The 22,487-nt window shown below is 40.9% G+C and overlaps 1 long non-coding RNA gene across 5 annotated transcripts in view; it reads left to right on the top strand.

Moving 5' to 3' along the window:
• The window catches only part of LOC117363034, a 59,233-nt gene extending 38,562 nt beyond the window's left edge, over nt 1-20,671 (top strand). Inside the window, exons 5-6 of one of the 5 annotated variants that reach the window (XR_004539960.1) lie at nt 15,100-15,169; nt 15,660-16,095. This is a non-coding gene — a long non-coding RNA (uncharacterized LOC117363034). Of the gene's footprint in view, nt 1-7,773; nt 8,223-15,099; nt 15,611-15,659; nt 16,096-20,397 lie in introns of those variants that run through there. The other 4 variants (XR_004539958.1, XR_004539962.1, XR_004539959.1 and 1 more) reach the window with 4 other exon arrangements.
• The last annotated feature ends 1,816 nt before the right edge of the window (nt 20,672-22,487 follow it).

Raw genomic sequence — 22,487 nt, 5'->3', positions numbered from 1 at the left:
TTTCATCGGCATTGAATGCCTGCTCAGGTTCATATCCCTTCTCTTCAATAATTGCCTTAAAGGTAGCAGGGAACTCTCTAGCTGCCTCTTGGTTGGCAGATGCTGCTTCTCCTGTCACTCTCACATTCCGCAGGCCATACCTGTGACGGAATTTATCAAACTATCCTTTACTGGCTAGAAAGTCGGTGGATTGCAGACTTTCACCTTCTCTGTCCTTCAAGTTTTCATATAAAGATTTAGCCTTTGCTCTTATCATCACAGAGTCTACAGGTATTCCCTTTTTTTAGCAATCCTGCACCCACAGAAATGTTGCAGCTTCTGTACGAGAGAGATTGGCATCTCGCACAACATGTAATGTCTTTGCAGCTGCTGGTGCCGCAACAGTTTCACGGATGTTTTGTTTTGTTTTTTCATTTTTTTAAAATGTACCTAACAGTTGACTCATTTATGCCATAATGTCAAGAAACAGCAGAGGATGACTTTAGTTTCTGAAGCATATCCAGTAATTCTACTTTTTTTTCCCTTTTGGGAGCACTATCGGTACCACTTGAACTCTTGCCCTTTGTAGCCATGGTGGGAAACCTGATCTGATCTGTTCCTGATTTCAGTGCAGGCAGCAAGCAAACCAGTGATTTCAGTGCAGGCAGCAACCAGCGATTTCAGTGCAGGCAGCAAGCCAACTAGCGATTTCAGGGCAGGCAGTGATCAGCGATTTCAGGGCAGCTTCAGTGCAGGCAGCAGGCCAACTAGCGATTTTGGGGCAGGCAGCAAACCCAACCAGTGATTTCAGTGCAGGCAGCAAGTCAACCTGTGATTTCAGGGCAGGCAGCAATTTCAGGCATGCTGGGAAGAAAACTTTCTCTCTAGGGATGCTGGGAAGCAGAGTTTTTATGAGTCCACATTGGGAAACATTGAAGCTGCCGATGGAGTTGGGAGAAAGCATGGAAGCAATGATTTTCAGAGTTACAGTACAGTAATGGTAAGTGATAAAGTTTTTTTATCGATACTGTACAATTAAAGGAAAAAAGTGTAGTGATGTTTTTAGGGGGCAGAGTCAGCGGCCAAAAAATCACAAATAATCGAAAACTAGATACAGAAACCGCGAATACAGAGGGAGAAGTGTATTAACTTCAGGATAGCATGGGTCATATCCCAATACAAAAATTTCTCTGGCAGGAGATTTATTGTGGTTCCTGTATTCACCTTGAATGCCATCAGCTTGTCTCCAACCTGTAAGTATGCAGTAACTTCAGGTTTTAATTTTTACCTCTTCTTAATAGAAAGAGGCTTTCCCTATCAACATTGTCATTTGCCAGTAAGAGTACTTTAAGTTGGCTTCTGCATGCACTGGCAAAATGACTTTTTTCATGCAGAACTTATAGATTTTCCCATATATGGGGCATGATTCCTTCTTTGCCTCATGACTGCTATTATCAGGTCAACTTCTAGCCACTTGAAGCCTAGGCACACTTTGGTTGCTGTGCTTTGACTTGCACTGGGACGGATGCTGAATTTCTACCTCACTGATCGTGTCCTTCATGTGCTGTGAGGCAACTTCATTCACACAGCATATTCTGATGATATTAATTGGGGTTTGCTTTTTTGTCTGGAGAAGCTTTCATTGAGTAATGTCATATCTGATGCTGATAACAATTCTGTCCTGTATGATTGTGATTTCTAGATCTCTGTACTTGCACGACTTTCATAGATACTTAGGCCCTGATTCTGTATAGGACACCCAGGAGAGGTATCCTGTACAGAATCGGTCCTACACTAAACCCCGATTCTGTAACCAGCGTCTATGGTACAGACGCCGGTTAGAGAATCGGGTTAAATTAGACGCGGCCGCTATACTTATGGCAGCAAGGGATCTCCCTGATGCAATATGTATAGCGGCCGTGGCCGCGGTCGCAGCCGCCTGTCCCATCGCCGACAGGAGGATGCCCAATCCTCCTGCCGGAACCCCCCTGGAACCCCCCTCCCCCCCAAACTGGTAATCGTGGGCAGGAGGATGCCCAATCCTCCTGCCGGAAAGCCCGACGACCCGACCCCCCCCAAAACTAACCTCCCTCCCCCAACTAACCTTTACATGTTGGTCGGCTGGACGGGTCTTGCTGCCGTCCAGCCGACGAGCCCGCCTCGTGGAAATGAGACGGGCACACCCCTTCCCGGCCCATCCCCGCTAAATCTAAGGCCTGATTGGCCCAGGCTCTAGAAGCCTGGACCAATCAGGCCTTAGGCATAGCGGGTCCGCCCATCCCCACTAATCCTAAGGCCTGATTGGCTCAGGTGCCTAGCCTGGGCCAATCAGGTCTTAGGATTAGTGGGGATGGGCGGACCTGCTATGCCTAAGGCCTGATTGGTCCAGGCTTCTAGAGCCTGGGCCAATCAGGCCTTAGATTTAGCGGGGATGGGCCGGGAAGGGCGGGCCCGTCTCATTTCCACGAGGCGGGCCCGTCGGCTGGACGGCAGCAAGACCCGTCCAGCCGATCAACATGTAAAGGTTAGTTGGGGGAGGGAGGTTAGTTTTTTAGGGGGGGGTCGTCGGGCTTTCCGGCAGGAGGATTGGGCATCCTCCTGCCCGCGATTACCAGTTTGGGGGGGAGGGGGTTCTAGGGGGGTTCCGGCAGGAGGATTGGGCATCCTCCTGTCGGCGATTACCAGTTTGGGGGGAGGGGGGTTCCAGGGGGGTTCCGGCAGGAGGATTGGGCATCCTCCTGTCGGCGATGGGACAGGTGGCCGCTATACTTACAATGTAGACCAGCATTTTGCTGGCCTACATTTTAAGCGTCTCTTCCTCTACTAGGGAGACGCGTAGGGCCGCCTAGGTTCGCCTAAGGCCCTTAGGCGTCTTGCGGGTCTCCCTAGGCTCCCGGAGGCGCCTTCAATATAGGCGGCCTGCCTGGGGAGCATTTTTTTTTTTTTAAATGTGCATCCCGATTGGCTGATTAGACAGCTGTAGGACGCCTACAGCTGCCTAAAATCGGGACGCACTTTGGAGAATCAGGGCCTTAACTTCTGTTATGTATCATAAGATTCCTTTGTTTCCTGTAGTCTGTTACTCAGGACTTTCCTTTCACAAGTCACATTAGTTTCTCTGATGCAATAATTTTCAAAAGTGTCCAGGAATTTGTTCGCATCATTTTTATCTACATTGCTTTTGAAGGTTAGGATCTCATACAGTTCATGATTCCATGCTAATTTTTCAAAATTGCTGTACTCTTTACCCCGGCCAGCAGTATTGATTCCCCTAAACATCCACTGACTGTGATCCCTGGCCAACAAAGGGAACAGATCCCCCTGAAGCATATAATCACCTCTATCCATAACCCTAAAGTCTCTGATTCCTCCTCCCCCTACCCACACACACACAGCAAGAAGAACCCACACACAATGCTTCCCCAAGATATCCATTGCAAGACCCTCCCAACTTCCTCAACATCCTGCCTAGCATTGCTGGTATCCCTGGTGTCTAGTGAGAGCAAAAGAGATGCTTCCTCAGTCCTGATTCTTCTGGATTTCAGAACTGCTAGTATTGCCATTAAGGCTTCTTAGTATTTAGCAAGTGGTATGTTTTAATGAAAGGAGCCTACAACAGTACTGCTTAGAATAGATACATTAAGGAATCGGAGGCAAGAGAAAGAAAGAAAAGGTTTCCACCTATACTAGAAGTAAAGCAGAGGATTCAGAAGACAACCTTAGGAGATGAGGTAAGGAGGATCTTGGTTCTAAAGTACAGAAATGCTTGCTACTACATCTGCATTCAGTAACCAGCATGTCAGCAAGAGATGAAGAGGATGTTTTCTATGCCCTAAGGGCAGAAAGGAAAGATCAAAATAAACTATATTTTTTTTCTATTTTCACTCTCATCTTGATTGATTAAGTTTGATTTTGACTGATAAACACTTTCAGTAAACTTTTCTAGGTTCAGAATAAACCCTGGATGGAACTGTGAGGTGTTTTGGGTTTGTTTGGGGTTTTTTTTAAGTGGAACTAGTGATAGATCCTAGGGCCAATGGCTTCCTAGTCTTAGCTGGTCCTGTCCCAGAACCCTGAATACTGTGGGTTGTAGACATAAAGAGTCGGTCCTCTTCCCATGAAGTATATACTCTGGATCTCCACACAGAGTAATCCAAATCCAGGGAGCGATCCCAGGGGCTACATTAGTCAAGAAGTACCTTGTAAGTCCAATAAAAAGATATCACCTTATACTTTTTGTTTGATCTTCATTTTTGAGCAGTTCACTAGAGATATCTTACTCCATCTTAGAAGCTTCTCCGCAGTACGTCAATGTGGAGTGGTAGTGATGGCAATTTTTTTGTTGTTGTTGTTATGTGATCAAATGGGATGTTAAATTCATTGGCTGAACAATAGATGTAATCAATTATGCAACATGAATCCAGAATATAAAACATGGGACATGGAAGCCTGTATGTATTCAGTGCCAGTTGGTTCTGTGGCAGACCTCATAAATGTTCACTAACACTGAAATAAAAGATGTTGTTGAATTGTAATTAACAGATGCTGTCAGTGTCTGTCTATTTGGCCAGACTGAGCAGACAGGCTGAATCCATACATACAAATGAGTGTCTGCCTGAGCATCATAAAGTAAAAAGAATTCTATTGTCAAATGTTATAATGTTCTCGGTAACATAAACAGTAGTGGCTATTGTACACCATAACAATATGACCTTCACAATCTTCTAACAATAAGCTTTTCCTCATATTTAATTACCTTCCGATTACCAATTAACACATCCTATTTTAAATCAAAATATTTTGTCTCCTTTGTTAGAGAAATGCAAATTATGTTGATGAAATCTTTATGTTGCCTTCTTTACCCTCTGCTACAATGGAGCAGTTTCTTGGCACCATAAACTGTCCTGCATGCCTTCGACAAAATGGATTCTTGTCCTTAAAAAAGTAGGAGGCAATTTACAGATGAGGTGGTCAACATATTTGTTAAAACACTAGCCGTTGCCATTTCCAGTCCTGTCCTCTTACCCCCTCGTTTATGAATGCATAGTGTGCGTTTTAGCGTTGGCAGTGGCGGTAACTGGTCCAACTCTCACAGAATTCCTATGAGCATCGGAGCAGTTACCGCCACTGACGGCGCTAAAACCCGCACTAGGCGTTCGTAAAAGAGGGGGTTAAGTATAGTAATTCTCAGTTTCTTTGACTGCAGTACCCCCTAAGTCGACCACATTTCAATTGAATAGCCCCAAGCTTTGATCAGCATATTCTAATCACAAAATATAAAATAAAATTACTTTTTCTATCTTTTTTATCTTATTTAATTTTCTAATTATGTTGGTCCAAGCTCTGGTCTTTGCTTTCCTCCATCTTCTCTTAACTCTCATTTTTTTCTCTCTCCTCCTTTTCCTTTCAGCTTTCTTCAATTTATTTTCTGCCTCTCCTTCTAGATTTAATTCGTTCTTACTCTCTTCAGTTTCCCTGTTTTTACTGCACTTACCTACAGATTTCCATCTCTTTCTCTCACCTCAGTTCTCCAATTCCTCATCCTCTTATTCTTCTTCTTATCCTCTTCCCCCTTCAATCTAGCATCCCCCTCTCTCCCTTTCCATCCAGCATTTACCCTCTTTCTATGGGGGATAAAAATTAGACATTGGATGGAAGAGGGTTCCATCCAATGTCTAACTTCTATCCAGCGTCTGACTTCCCGTATATACCCTCAGCATCTGTGATTCCCTCTGCCCCTGGCCACTGCTGCTACTTTTTCAACCCAGCAGCTGCAGTGGTAAAATAACCTGGGCGTGTGCTGTCAGGTCTGCAGGTCCCCTGGTCTGAAATAGGAAGCTGATGTCGGAGGTGGTGAAGACCAGTAGTGCCAATAGCATGTATATGAAGATTGTGTCTTTGAGATTGCTTTAGGTTCTTTTCCTCCTGCTGCTGCAGGATTGAAGATGCAGCAGCAGTGGCTCAAGCAATAAGAGGGAGGTGAGGAAGTTCTCTACCAGCACTATGTACCCTCCTGTCAGTTCCTTGGGCTATGAGTTCCTAGTATGAACCCTAGAGGCACCATAAATCTCATATTCTCCTAGCAAATCTCGATAATTTTGCTGTAACTGAGTGACTTAATCTGTGGTACAAGACTGAAAGCAAATGTTAGATTCAGCAGAATGAGGATAGGGATAATAGCGGTGAGGATGGAATGAGGGGGAGGAAAGTAAAGTCAGAGCATGAAGCTGAGAGAATGAGAACAAGAAATCACTCTGCCAGCTTAGTTATTTGTAATTTGAGTTAGGGGGCACTGGGAGGAGGAGCAGAGAGCAATGGCAGGAATGGAGGAAAAATGTGCCTATCCGCTTTGAGTGCAGGCCCACCCAAAACTGCACGTCTGGCTATGCCACTGATATAAATAGCCTGTCCTCTAATAAGTGGGGCTAAGAGTGACTCCTGAGGTGGGTACCAAACAGTATTTTGATGTACAGTATATTGCTCATAATTCACCACCATCTTCCCAGGCACACAAAACATAGATAAAGGGACCCTGGTTTGTGGCTTAAAATTCCTTTGACTCTTCCTAAGCAGAAGCAAGCTGCCCAAACTTGAAAGAAAAAAAAAATAACACCAAAGGAGATTTGTATGTAGTTATTCTATATAGGCACCAGGAACTTATAGATGAGTAGAATACTGGCATATAAGAACATAAGAAGCGCCATCTCCGGATCAGACCTTCGGTCCATCAAGTCCGGCGATCCGCACACGCGGAGGCCCTGCCAGGTATACACCTGGCTTATTTTATAGCCAACCATATCTTTATATGCCTCTCTCAAGGAGATGACAACCGTCATTGAGTGCCCAAATGGAGGAAGGAGAAGATCAAAAGGAATATGAGGAGGAGAAAAATTCTAGAATGGTGTGTGTACTGCCTTTTCATACGGGATCGAACTATCTAGTTAATAGCATGAAGAAATATTGGCACATTTTGAAAACTGTTCCCAATGTTTTTGAGGATTTTCCTACAATTACCTATCGTCGGGGGAAAAACATTGGCGAATGCCTTGCACGCCATAGATATTTTACAGAAACACATGAGGTACAAACTGTCTGGGGTCATCAAAGTTGTCAACACTGTCAATGGTGCAAATGCACCATAGAAGGGCTCGAGTGGCGACCCCCACATAGGGAAATTAAGATAACAGCGAATACTACTACTACATGTAAAACCTATAATGTAGTTTACATTATATTATGCCCTTGTGACCTGATATATGTGGGCAGAACTAGCCGACAGATCAACATCAGACTAAACGAGCACAAATCTAGAATAGTTAATAAAGTGATGGAGGCCCCTCTAGTAGAACATTGGGAGACCGTAGGGCATCGCAGTATGGATATAAGATGGCGGGTTATAGCTCATATTAAGGAAGGGTGGGAGGGTGGAAACTATAGAAAAAGATTAAACTGGTTAGAACAAAAATGGATCTATAGGTTAAACACAGTGACACCGGGAGGGTTAAACCAGGAAGTGGAATGGAATTCTCTGTTATAATGTATGCTCCTGATTCGTTAGTTGAAGGAGTGACGTCATTGAGTGGGGGTGGTATAAAAATCGTAAAAAAGACGCTGCGGCCATCTTTGGTAGATCAGAAAACTTCGACATCGGGATGGTCTGTTAAAACAAATAAAAAAAGGGTGAGCATATGGTTTTGAACTTATTGTACTATATGATCCCTTTAAAGTTAGGAAAAGATAATGTTTTGCGTGAAATATGATGGGATAATATTGTGCTTTCTTTTGCTCTTATAGGGGTAATAATCTTGAAAAAGCCTTTGTGGCGAAACATGTCGATGTGACAAACCCCTACCCGATATTTGAACCTATAAAGGAACTAAAGAACGCTTAAGATAAGTTGAATTTTATAACTAAAATATTTTTATTGCAAATATTTATGAGGACACTATGCACTTTAAGAATTTAAGATAAACAAAACTTATAAAAAAAACATGGGTGAATGAAGAAGCCAGCAGCCATAGCCACTAAGAATATTTTGTATCGCCAAAAAATGTGGGTGTACAAGAATGGCATGTCTGAAGCCCGTTAAAAACAAAAACGAACACTAATAGTTACCACAGAGGTGGGGAGACATTAGTTTATTAACTGTTGGGTCTCTCAAGGAGATATGCATCTAGTTTGCTTTTGAAGCCTAGGACTGTCGATTCCGCAATAATCTCCCCTGGGAGAGTATTCCAGATGTCAACCACTCTCTGTGTGAAGCAGAACTTCCTGACATTAGTCCTGAACTTGTCCTCCCTTAGCTTCATTTCATGTCCTCTTGTCCGTGTCAAATTGGACAATGTAAATAATCTTCTCTGCTCTATTTTGTCGATTCCTTTCAGTATTTTGAAGGTCTCGATCATATCCCCACGCAGTCTCCTTTTCTCAAGGGAGAACAATCCCAGTGTTTTAAGTCGATCCTCATATTCCAGTTTCTCCATACCCTTCACTAGTTTAGTTGCTCGTCTCTGCACCCTCTCCAGCAGTTTTATATCTTTCTTTAGGTAGGGAGACCAATGTTGGACGCAGTATTCCAAGTGGGGTCTGACCATTGCCCTATAAAGCGGCATTATAACTTTCTCCGATCTACTCGAGATTCCTTTCTTTATCATGCCCAACATTCTATTTGCCTTCTTTGCCGCTGCCGCGCATTGTGCCGACTGCTTCAGGGTCCTATCTATCAGTACATCCAGGTCCCTTTCTTGTTCACTTTTTCCCAGAGTTGCACCTGACATTCTGTACTCGTATTCCTTATTCTTACTGCCTAAATGCATTACCTTGCATTTCTCCACGTTGAACTTCATCTGCCATTTCTCCGCCCATTTTTCTAACCGACACAAATCGCTCTGCAGTTCCTCACTATCCTCCACATATAATGTATATGTGTGTATATGTGCACAAAGTAGTACAAAAAAAACAAAACCTCCACTTAAAGGTAGCTGAGAGTCTGCTCAAATGGAAGAAAAAGCCTCAGGTTTTATTGGCAGAGCTCAAGCTCAAACCACCACCTCCACATCATTGGCTAAAAAGCTTCCATAGAGTGACAACTCGCTGTTAAGGTTTAAAATGATTGAGGACTGAGATATTTTGCAACTGAAACCACTGTGAGTGTTAAAAGCAGTCTGTTAAAATGCCAATGTTTCACAGCACTAAGCCATTTCTTCAGGGCTAATATGACCTTGCTTGAAACTTGACAGTGACAGTGTTGTGCTCCACACCAGTGTCCTGGAGGTGGTAGTTTGAATAAAACCTGAGGCTTTTTCTTCCATTTGAGCAGACTCTCAGCTACCTTTAAGTGGAGGTTTTTGGTTTTTTTTGCACTACTTTGTTTATATTTCCCCACTTCACCTTTTGCAATATTATATATGTGCACATACACACATAAATTCCAATATTGCAGCTATGCATTATTCTATAACATGGTGCTTAAATGCAATGATGCTTGCTTTGAAGGTGGGTATATATATGGACAGAGTCTGGCCACAGCATAGATAAGAGAACACAGTTATGCCCATAAATTATAGAATGTGCAATTGATCAGGGAAATAAACAGCTTGAGAACCACGGAAACTAGGTTTGATGCCCACTGCAGCTCCTAGTATTTCTCAGTAATTCGTTTAGCCCTCCCTGCCCCAGGTACAAATTAAGTATCTGTATATAAAATGCAAACCGTTTTGATTGCAACCACAGAAAGGTGATATATCAAATCCCATTCCCTTTCTATTGCTTTGACATCCTTAATATAAATGAAACAAGATAGACAGTTGTCAATAAGAGGACTACTAATGGAATAACAATAATATAGTCTGGAAGATTTGGAAGGAAACATGTTGCAATCTTCATGTCATTAGTTGCAGCTAAGACAATGATAGAAAGGAAACTAGAGACAAATGCAGAAATATACATTTCAGCATGCTAAAGTCACAATTATACAGTGTTATATATCCACAGAAGATGTGGAGAAGGACAATTTATACTGCATTTTACAGGACACCAACTCGAATCCCAACTCATAGGTGATCAACTCATAGGTGATCTAAATGCCAAAGATGGTAAAGGCAACAGCGGCCAGGAAAGAACAATGGGAAACTTAGCTGGTTTTAAGAAAGGTTTGGATAATTTCTTAGAGGAAAAGTCCATAGCCTGTTATTGAAACAAACATGGGGGAAGCCACTCCTTGCCCTGGATCAGTAGCATGAAATGTTTCTACAATTTGGGGTTTTCCCAGGTATTAGTGATCTGGATTGGCCACCATGAAGATGGGCTACTGGGCTAGATGGACCATTGGTCTGATCCAGTAAGCCTATTCTTATGTTCTTAAATGTTAACACTGGAATGCAAAATAACAGTGGTGAACTTAGTCTTTGGTTGCACAAAATCTTCACAAAAGACATTCATAAAATCACATGTTGCTCTTCTAATAGACAGTACAAAAAAACCAGATAGATAATGTAGCAATTGAAAGAAGGTGGAACAAATAACTGCCTGATGTGAGATCCTACAGAGGAGCTGATATTCACAGCGACCACTATTTAGTGGTTACAAAAATTCATATCTAGTGCAGAAATCAAAGAACATTGTCAAATGCAACATTAGCAAGCTGAAGGACCAGGAGAATGCAGAGGAATTCCAAATGCTCATGTTAAATCAATTTGAAGTTTTAGCAGAGAAATATTGAGATAGCAAACTAGATGTTAAAAATAGGTCGAAAATGTTTAAAAAGGAGCTACATGACATCTGCCTGAATACACAGGTTCAGGTAAGAGAGTAAAAAATGAAGAGTGGAGAAATGGAGAAACGTGGAAATGTATAAGAAAGTGAAAAGAAATTCAGTCATTAATTGTATCATGAGAAGATACTGAAAAGCAGTACAGTCAGCAAGATAAAGAAGTTTGCATGGACTGTTGTTTTTTCTCAGGATCATAGTGGTATAACCATGTTTCATCAACAGTAACTAGTCATTCCAAAAAGTTGACACCAGCTCACTGAAAATGTTGCAAAATCAACTTGAAAAAGTGTCCCCTCAATGTTTCTCATTGGCATTCAAATATTTGGGCTGACAACTTCTGTATACCCAGTTGCTCGTGGATTCTGCACCTAGCATGTTACCTGGATATCTGTAGTATGTCAGCAATTGTTTTAGCTGATATTCGCTGATTTGTCAAAATCATGGACATGGCCAAAAATTTCAGGAGATGACACCGTTTGAAGCCTCCTAGACCTTGCTGTATCTTCGGTCTCGAAACCTCCATGCTGAAAGTTTGCACACCACTTCTTCACTGTGGTGTATGATGGGCATTTGTCACTCAATGTTTGCATCATATATCCATGGGCTTCCTTTGGTGTTTTCTTCTGCAGGAATAGGAACTTCATGATGACTCGAAGTTCCACACTTGAAAATTTCATACTTTTCATTGGCATGGTTCAATCAATGATCTGAAACAATGTCAAAACATAACATTATGATTCTGCAAATTGTCACTTTGCAAAATAAAATAACACTTTTCAGCTACAGTGACAAAATAATTCTTAGAATTATGTGCCAAACAGTCTTCCGCTCCCAGGATGAAATACACCTCAAAATGCCTCCTAGTCGTGTCCTTTAACTGCAAACTTCCAAATGACGTTCCTACTCCCACTTTATACTGAGCCACTGGCATGTACTGCCCTCATAGATCAGATCCCTTAAAGGACTCCTCAAGTTTAGAAAAGCAATAAAAACATACCTTTTCATCTAACTCCCCTGCCTAAGGCCAATAGATTACAAAGAAATATTAATGTATATCGATATGTGTTACATTAGGATAAAAACTTATATTGATAAATCTTGCACTGTAACTATGTCAAATTTATCCTGTAAACTGCATATTATGTATATTAGTATTAGATCCCTAGTATATGTCAATCAAGGATAAAACTTGTATTGAAACACCCTGCACTGTATCTATGGCAAACTATAACCTGTTAACTGTATAATCCTGTATCAAGCAAGGTAAACCTGTTTAGGTTTATCCAATAGTCTGATGGACTGTTTTTAATGTCATATTTTGGGAGGTCTCTAATGATCTCTTTCTTGTGAAGCTTTACCTTGATCTCGCATGTCAAAAGCTCATGGTTGCTTCCACAATCAGCTCCTGGTTTAGTCCTCACAGTCAAAACTGCAGATTTCCATCTCTGTCCTACACAGATGTAGTCAATTTGATTTCGATACATGCCATTTGGAGAGGTCTATGTGTACTGGCAACGTTTATGGTGTTGGAAATGTGTATTCATGATTGATAGTTGGTTTGGTATGCAAAACTGTACTAAGTTATCACCAGCTTCATTTCTTTCTTCTATGCCATGGTTACTGCATCTTCAGATGTACTTCCTACTTTTGCACTGAAGTCCCCCATAATGATCAGTAGATCTTGTTTTGGCATTTGATCTATTACATTTTGAAGTTGTTTGTAGAACAATTCTACATCCTCACCTTCTGTGTTTGTCATTGGAGCATATATTTGGATCAAGGTGACATTGATTGGCTTTACCTGCAGATAGATTGATAAGACTGTCACTGATAACATTGTACTTTAGTACCATCTTTGAAAGCTTATTATTGAGGATGAATGCCATGCCAGTTTTCCTGTGTGTTTCATGACCAGAGTAGCAGATCCAGTGCTTGTCTGATTGAAAATGGTCCTGTCCTGTCCATTTGAGCTCACTGATCCCTATCAATTTTATTTGGGGGGGGGGCTTTCCATTTGATCTTTAACAATTTCCAATTTTCCTTTATTCATGCTTCGTATGTTCCATGTTCCTATGTGGAGAATATCTTTGCAGCTTCTGAACTCCCTTTTCTCTCCAGCAACATCAGCATCAGGATGTCCTAGTGGCTTTGATCCCTCAGCTTCATAAACACTGAGCATACTCTGGGAGATGGTCAGATCTTCCCTTCTGACCTAGGGGATCATCTTCCAGCACTATATGTCAATTCTTTATGTCTCATCATCATCAAGTTTTCTTTGCAAAATACAGAAGTAGATTGCCGGGCCTTTCTTCTGCGCAGGATAACTTTGATGTTGTTGCATCAAACATAATCCTTCACCTCCAATACTGCCCAACTGCTGCCCAGATAGGTTAGTCTGACATCTCCGCTGAAACCTGTCCACCTTAGGAGGCCCTGCTGATATTAATAGCAGCAATTAAAGCTGTATCGAAAAACAAGTCACCTGGTTTTGACGGTATTCCAATTGCATTAATAAAAGGCTCAGAAGGTGCTATCATGGCCCTCACTTGACTGTGTCAACAAATTTGGAAGGAAAACACAATTGGAGAAGATCACTGTTCATATCTATACTGAAGAAATGTGATGCCAAGGACTATAACAACTAAAGAACGACTGCATTAATTCCACACACCAGCAAAATATTGCTGAAAATAATACAACAAAGGCTCCAATCATATGTTGAACAACAACTACCCGAAGTTCAGGCTGGTTTCAGAATAGGTCAAACCGGTTTAGTGACGATCGTTAGACAATCAGAGACTTTAATGCAATTAGCCCTGAGCTCAGCCAATGACTGAGATCCTGAAGCTCTGCCAGGACAACATGGCTCCTGTGGAGCTGATAATTACTTTAATTCTCCAGCCTTAAGATGTTTCTGACCCACAGAAGTTTGCAGCCAGGGCACCTTCTGGAATTCACAATAACCTTTTCTTCACGAATGATTAGAAGCGATGCAATGAGGCCCTTATTCTCAAACACCCAGCACAGATCAAAAACTTTCTAGATTCTGGATCCTGCAGCTTCAGTCTCACTCCTTGCCAAGGGGACAGGACTGCATAAAAGCTAAGTTATTTAACTCTATTTAATCTGCTTAAAGAGATATAATAATAGTCAAGATAATACTAAAAATGCTAAGCCAGGATTAATGAGGATCTCCACCACCGTGAGTTATGCTACTTGGGTGGTAGGCTGAAAATCCCTAAATGCATTAACACTAATGTATATCACAGTGGTGAAATATAACGCTATCTGAGGTGGTTCATTGATATCTTTAGATCCTTTGAGAAATCAAAGAACATATAGAGAAGATGGCTATAGAGAATATATAGATGGATATAGAGAAATGGATATAGAGAAAGATATAGAGAAGATGGATATAGAGAAATGCTGCCACATCAGGGTATAGCAGTCACATTTGTTACAGTCACCTTTTCATGAATATAGTTTATCTCAGTGTTGCAGAGCAAACAAGACATTTCATCTTTAATGGAGAGCAAGACCTGTCTATTCAGGGGCTACAGATCTTTTTTAAACTAGGAGCGGGTCTGATTAATCCCTATATTGACATACGGTCATCCTACTTATTATTTCCTGAGTGTTTTCTGCAACCACAACATATGGAAAACAAAATTACTTAACACGTTTTAATTTTGCCTCCATTAGCATTGCTTCTAATGTTAGAATAACTTCTGTAGTTTTATGACAGATTTATGGTGAGTAGGGTGGTAATTCTTACAGCTTGTAAATGAGTCTGTTTTTTTGGGGGGGTTTTCAGACTAACCAAAGCATGCAAATTAACCCTGGTCTTAGACCAGATATATGCAAATATATTGCATGAATCGACAGATGACTTCCTGAATAATCAGAACTGTTTGGAATGCCTAATGACCAGAACAGGGAAGCACCAAAATAGGGGAAATGTTATTTTAATTCTCTCAGGCATTGTTCTCAGTTTAGGGTGTATTCTCTAATCCAAAGTCTCTCAAACTGTTTTAGCCCTGGCACACTAAACGGAGCAAATGTTTTTCGTGGCACACTAAATAGAGCAAATGTTTTCCACAGCACATTATAATTGAAATCACAAAATTGTAAAACCAACAAAAAAATTTGAGTGTTATTTATTTGAAGTTCTTTAAGCTATGCATGGGAAATTGTAACAATGGTATAACTAAAGTAGATAGAATAGAATTGCTAATCAATGCAATGGATGTGCAAATTAACTCAAAATGCAGTTCTATAGTCGACAAGCAAACACACATTTCATCATCTACCATCTACAGTTCTCTTTTTTTCAATTTTAATTTCTGCAGAACTGAAAATCCAAGTTTGCAAAGATAAGAAGATCCAAACGGTGACAGCCTCGCTTGCTTTGTTGCTCAAGTGAGGATAACTTTTTTGGTGCTGCATAAAAAATTTTAAATTAAATTAATTGCCGTTAGTTTTCAAGGACCAATCACGTCAAAGAATGATACTTGTCTGGTTGGTTGTATCCTTTCGCACACAGATGCTCATAACATTGATAAACATAAGAACATAAGCATAAACTCTTGTCTATGTGACAAAATGGCATAAAATTGTGCTCCAAGCTCTCAGACTTTTGAGCCTGAGAGCTTGGAGCACTATTTTATGCCATTTCGAGTGCGTTGGATCTGCATAGAGACCTTTTGTTTTAATCCACAAGTTCATTCTTAGGACCAGCAGGGACCCCTGAAGAAGACAATTGTGTTGAAACACAGACCATGTAGGGTCCAAATGTTTCTAGAGGTTCCGGCCCTAGATGTATTTATGTGGATGATTTATTTATTTTAATAAAGCCATCAACTTGGACATCAGCTCTCCATAAGTTCTTTTTTTTTTTTTGTTTCCATAGTGAGCAGCTTTCACATCCATTACTGACTACAGAGAAAATTGTTACCTCATTGCCTTTGAATGTTTTGTCGAGAGTCTTCATTGAAGAGCAACCAAGTGCTATTCTGCAGAGCATTTCCTCCCTCCTAGGTGCTTCTTTGTTTACATAAGAGCCCAGGAGATTGAAATACTTTACAACTTCTATTCTATTGCCTTCGAGTTCAAAATCTTCATCATTTTCCGTGTTCATGATCTTCATCTTGTTTATGTTCTGTTCTAATCCCATGTTATGACTTTCGGCTTTCACTTTCCTCAGTAGATACAGCATGTCTTCTTTGCTGCTGGTAATGAGCATTACCGTTGTATCATTTGCATAGTGCAGGTTGTTTATATTTCAGCCACCAACTTTGAAACCAACACTCTCTTCTTCCAAATTTGCTTTTCTGAAGATGGTTTCACCATACAGGTTAAACAGGTAAGGTGACAAAATGCATCCTTGCCTGACGTCATATTTTATTGGAAACCAATCAGTGTTGCCATATTCAGTTCTCACTGCAGCTTCTTGATTTTCATATAGGCTCTTTATCAGCTGAGTTATGTGTTTGGGTATTCCCATTTGCACTACAGTTCTCCATAGTTTATTGTGATCCACAAAGTCAAAAGCTTTGCTGTAGTTGATGAAGCAAAGGTATAGGAATTTTTGGTATTCTTTGCTCTTCTCCAATATCCATCTAACATTGGTAAGCACGTGTGTTGAAGGTACATCTGATGTGTGCCTGTTAACAGCATAAAGTATATGAGAGGGTGGTAAAAAGATGGGGGCACGCAAAGAGAAGGTTAAAATTTTCATTCTTCATGATAAAATATGTACGAGCTGGAGGCCAGAACTTTTCTTGTACAGCACAACCTTCGTTTATTTCCCACATGTGCGCAGTCTGCTGCTACTTCTCATTCCTTTGACTTATGTAGTAAATCTTGGCGCATGCATACATTGTGGCTGGATCAACTGGACTATTCTGCGCGACCAATTGGACGGGCTTTTGGCGAACCTCCGTGCAGATCATTTCCATGCAAACTTGTTGGAACATCGATTGCTGTTTCAGAATCGATCAAAAAAAAAAATCAGCCAACAGCGCCTTGCACAGTCTTAGCAACTGTGTTTAGTGCATCTAGCCCTCAGTCTTATGTCATTCACCATTATAGCCAGCTAACCATAAATGAAAACCAACTGTTTATTGAACTGTTAATCCTTCTGAGTAAACTGATAATCCTATCTGTAACTGCAGCTGAAAGAGAGATATGGAGGACTGTGTTTAACCCCTTGTTACTTACTATGGTAGGAATTAAAGAGATTGATGCACTATTGTCATTGCCGTTACCACTGCTGCTATTATAAGTAACTTTAAAAAAAAACAACATTATAATAAACATGGCTTCAGATCAACATATCTAGAGTCAGCTGAGTTATTAAGTGAAGTTTAAGAAAAGTCTGAACTGTTGATTTGGCCTCCTGGATTTTTCAGGCACAAGCTCTGGTCTCAGCAGCCAATAAATTTATTTGTGTACCAATACATTCAGGGCATGCATTAGGCGGCCAACTAGACAGTTACCAGAACCATGGGTTGAGCAAAACAAAAACAACCCCCAAAAAACCTGACGGATGCAGCTACAGTATCATCACTATTTCAGCTCTATCCCTTATGTTCCAAAAAGTCCATTATAGGCAGACAAGCCACACAGTATCACTCTGCTGTAAAAGACAAGCTAAAGTCCTAATTGAATTTTTATTAAAAAAAAAAAAACTACAACCCTAAAATCAGTAGTACCTGAAAACTAGCGGGTGGCCAATGTTACGCCAATTTTTTAAAAGGGTTCCAGGGGAGAACCAGAGAATTACAGAACCAGTAAGCCTGACCTCAGTGCCGGGCAAAATAGTGGAAACAATTATAAAAATAAAATTGTCGAACATGTAGACATACATGATTTTTAAAATATCATTTTAAAAAAAAATTCTTTATTGATTTTTCAAATTACAAATGCGCAATAAATGATTCACATATTTGCACATTACATAATAAGCGCAACAAAACTTACAAATACTACTGCATAATGAAATTTCCCCCACCCTCCCAGCTAATAAACAAATATAATAAAACCTTCATGAAATTATTCATAAAATCCAATTCTATTCCCTTCCCTTACCTCCCCCCCCCCTCCAGGTTGCTTATGTTTACTTGACTATAAAATTTAATTGATTATTACTCTTTACAGTATTTAGCCAATGGCTCCCAAACATCCATAAAATTCTTAAAACGTCCCTGTTGTAATGCTATGCAACGTTCCATTTATAAGTATAACACAGGGATTCCCACCAGAATGTGTAGTTCAACTTATCCCAATTTTTCCAATTTAAAAATAAAACAGCAATAAGAAAACAAACAAGTACAAAACCAGAGTATGAAAAATAACATTAGCCAAATCCACACATCACTTCGCAATACAATACCCGCTCTAAAAAAAACCCAACAACTCACCACCCAAGGGCCTATATAGACATGATTTAATGAGACAGAGTCAGCATGAGTTCAGCCGAGGGAGGTCTTGCCTTACCAATTTGCTTGACTTATTTGAAGGTGTGAGTAAACATGTGGATAAAGGCGAGTTGGTTGATGTAGTGTATCTAGATTTCCAGAAAGCTTTTGACAAAGTTCTTCATGAGAGGCTACTAAGAAGATTAAAGAGTCTTGGGATAGGCGGCAATGTTGAAGTGTGGGTAAAGAAATGATTATAGAACAGAAAACAAAGGGTAGGGTTAAATGGCCATTTTTCTCATTGGAGGAAGGTAAATGGAGGAGGGTGTGCCGCAGGGATTTGTACTGGGACTGGTGCTATTTAACTTATTTATAAATGATCTGGAAATTTGAACAATGGGTAAGGTGATTAAATTTGCAGATGACACTAAACTGTTCAAAGTTGTTAAAACGCATGCGGACTGTGAAAAATTGCAGGAAGACCTTAGGAATTTGAAATGGTAGATGAAATTTAATGTGAACAAATGCAAAGTGATGCACATTGGGAAGAATAAGCCAAATCATAGTTACTGAATGCTAGGGTCCACCTTGGGGGGTCAGCCCTCAAGAAAAAGATGTGGGTGCCATTGTAGACAATACGCTGAAACCTTCCACCCAATGTGCAAACAAGATGCTAGGAATTAATAGAAAAGGGATGGTAAACAAGACTAAGAATGTTTTAATGCCTCTATATTACTCAATGGTGTGACCTCATCTTGAGTATGGCGTTCAGTTCTAGTCTCGTTATCTCAAAAAAGATAAAGCAGAGGTCCAGAGGAAGGCTGCTAAAATGATGTGTGGTTTTCATCATAAGGTGTATGGGGACAGACTTAAAGATCTCAATATGTATAATTTGGAGGAAAAGGTAGAAGAGGGGAGATATGATAGAGATGTTTAAATACCTGCATGGCATAAATGCACATGAATCGAGTCTCTTTAATTTGAAAGGAAGCTCTGAAATGAGAGGGCATAGGATGAAGTAATCTAATGAAATACTTTTTTACAGAAAGGGTGGTAGATGCATGGAACAATCTCCTGGAAGAGGTGGTGGAGACAAAGACTGACTGAATTCAAGAAAGCATGGGATAGGTGCATGGGATCTTTTAGAGAGAGGAAGAGATAATGATTTCTGCGAATGGGCATACTGGATGGGACATTTGGCCTTTATCTGCCATCATGATTCTATGTTTCTAGAAAAGGTTCAAGGAAGGGTGACCAAGATGATAAAGGGGATGGAACTCCTTTCATATGAGGAAAGACTAAAGAGGTTAGGGCTCTTCAGGCTGGAAAAGAGATGGCTGAGAGGAGATATGATTGAAGTCTACAAAATCTTGAGTGGTGTGGAACAGGTAAAAGTGGATTGATTTTTTTTACTCTGTCAAAAATTACATAGACTAGGGGACACTCAATGAAGTTACAGGGAAATACTTTTAAAACTAATAGGAAGAAATATTTTTTTCACTCAGAGAATAGTTAAGCTCTGGAATGCCAGAGGTTGTGGTAAGAGTGGTTAACGTAGTTTGTTTTAAGAAAGGTTTGGACAATTTCCTGGAGGAAAAGTCCACAGTCTGTTATTGAGACAGACATGGGGGAAGCCACTGTTTGCCCTGGATCGGTAGCATGGAATGTTATGTTCTTACATGGTATTTAGATCTACCGTTAGTAACCTTTGCCCTGAAATTGGACGTAAATTTGGTGTTACATAATTACTTGAGATATGTGAACAATTTCTGGATTCTATTTGTATTTTTTCCTCATCTTTCTTTGGTGAACCCAACACAATCCTATGGCAATGCTATGTTCGTTAATTAAGTACTACCTTCATCTAATGCAGGGGTAGGGAACTCTGGTCCTCGAGAGCTGTATTCCAGTCAGGTTTTCAGGATTTCACTAATGAATATGTATTGAAAGCAGTGCATGCAAATAGATATCATGCATATTCATTGGGGAAATCCTGAAAACCCGACTGGAATACGGCTCTCAAGGACCAAAGTTCCCTACCACCGATTTAATGTTTTATCTCTTTTCCTTTGTGCCAGATTTCCGAGTATTCCCAGCTATTGGCCACAGCCATTGTCTATCATCTACTGCATGATGCTCTTTTCATTTGCTGTACTTTATTCTGTTCATTTCTGTAAGTTTCATATTAATGGCAAATGAAAATCCTAAAGTACTGTATTTCTCTTTTAGCTTCCAAAAGGGTCCACTGATACTTAATTCCTGGAGGTCAATTTGGGGACAGATAAATATTATTCTTGAATCATCTATTCCTTTATCTTATGAAACCATAATTTGTGGTACATTGTTACAGGTAAAGCCTGTTTTGGATAAATACAAGACCCTTCTTTTATTGATCATGACAGGAATAGCCATCCAAATGATCACAAGGAACTGGAAATGTTATGACAGACTTAACTACACTTCTCCCTCCCCATTCGCGGTTCCTGCACTCGTGGTTTCATATAATTGCGATTTTTTTCTGGGGAGGGAGAGAATTTAAAAAACAGTCTTTTTGCCTCCCTGCCGCCTTCCTGGCCTTACCTGGTGGTCTAGAGGGTTTTCGGGACAGGAGCGATCTTCCTACGCTCCTGCCTCGTGCAGATCGCCATGAGGAAATGGCTGCTCGGAGTTCCCGTAGCCTCTCGAGCCTACGTCGGGAACTCCCTATAGCCATTTCCTCATGGCGATCTGCATGGGGCAGGAGCGTAGGAAGATCGCTCCTGCCCCGAAAACCCTCTAGTCCACCAGGTAAGGCTGGGAAGGCGGCAGGGAGGTAGGGGTGGGTCAGAGCCGGATAATCGCGGTTTTTCGGTATTCGCGGTCCGGCTCTGCCCATATCCCCCGCGAATGACGAGGGAGAAGTGTACACATTCTGGTGGGCAAGTGTGTGTAATACATAAAAATATGAAAGAATGTATGCGAAATGCTTGGGTCTTAGCAATACATTTAATAAAGTATGGAGCCCATTGACTCCATTTGTTAACATATAATAATAGAGATATATCTTTTATTTCTTAGATTTCCTTACACATCCAGGGTGGGGGGAGGGGAGGGGAAAGTATTTGGAAGAGTTTAAAAATATTTAAATATAATATTGTAATAAATAATATGATTTAATATATTAATAATTGGGAGGAGGGGGAAATGGATGTTTTTTAATAATGTGTGTAATATGGTGTATTTTATGCAATATGTTAAATTTATATTAATTGTAATACACTGTCAAAGCTTGAAAATTAATAAAGAATTTAAAAAAAAGAAGGGCACTGTTAAAGCCTTGTGTGACATCTTTTTTAAAAAAAATGCTGAGGCTGATAGACTGGAACCTCCTGAAGGGTGCAGGCTTCCCTAAAGCCAGTCTTCATTATGCTGTACAAAGGTGTTAACAAGCATTTACTGCTGACATATGGTTTTCGCTTGTGCTGAGCTGCATAATTCTTAACAAAGGGCTCTCACCAGCTCCACTTGGTGCGACGCTGTCTCTTCTAGGACATGAATTTAACAAAGGACTATCAAGAGGCTTTCCTGCATATTACTGCAGTTTTTTATTTACCTTGCTAGTAGGCGAATCCTAAGAAACCCACAGTAAAGCCAACAGAACACACCCCATGCCACTGGAACTGCATCTACTGCGCATAGCGTTACCATATGGCTCCAGAAAAAAAGAGGACGGATTAATACATCCAGGTTTTACTTCCATTGCTTTCAATAGAAGTAAGACCCACATAACAAGACCCTTAGTCCTTACTCCCCGCATACACTCCAACCCCCCCCACCCCCACCTCCCTCTCCCCCCCTCTTCTGGTTTCCCACTCCCTCCATTTTACCCTCTAACCCAACTACGATAAACCTGTGCCTCCTTCCGCGCTACCTGCAATTCCGATAAAACTTTTGTAAATCCGGGTTCAGACCGGATCCTAATGTAACGAATGTAAACCGCCTAGAACTCTTTGGGTATGGCGGGATATAAGAACCTAATAATAATAATAATAATAATAATATCTCTATGTAGGGTTACCAGATTTCCTCTTTGAGAAAAGAGGATGCCAGGCCCCACCCCGTTCTACCCCCCAGTCTCGTCCCATTCCGCCTCTGGCTCCACCCCATTCCTCCCCCATCCCCGCCCCCACATGAACCTTGCTGAGCTCAAAGACTGTATTGGAAAGCCTTTGCGCATATGCAGACATCGACGCCATGATGTCACACGCATGCGCGTGTGTATATGATGTCATCATGGTGACAGCCGCGCACGTGCAAGGACTTCCAGAACTCGGACAAAC

Source organism: Geotrypetes seraphini, chromosome 6 (assembly GCF_902459505.1).
Source record: "Geotrypetes seraphini chromosome 6, aGeoSer1.1, whole genome shotgun sequence".
Lineage (NCBI taxonomy): Eukaryota > Metazoa > Chordata > Amphibia > Gymnophiona > Dermophiidae > Geotrypetes > Geotrypetes seraphini.
Note: the sequence above shows the minus strand (reverse complement) of the source record. Positions and strands in the feature narration are given on the sequence as shown.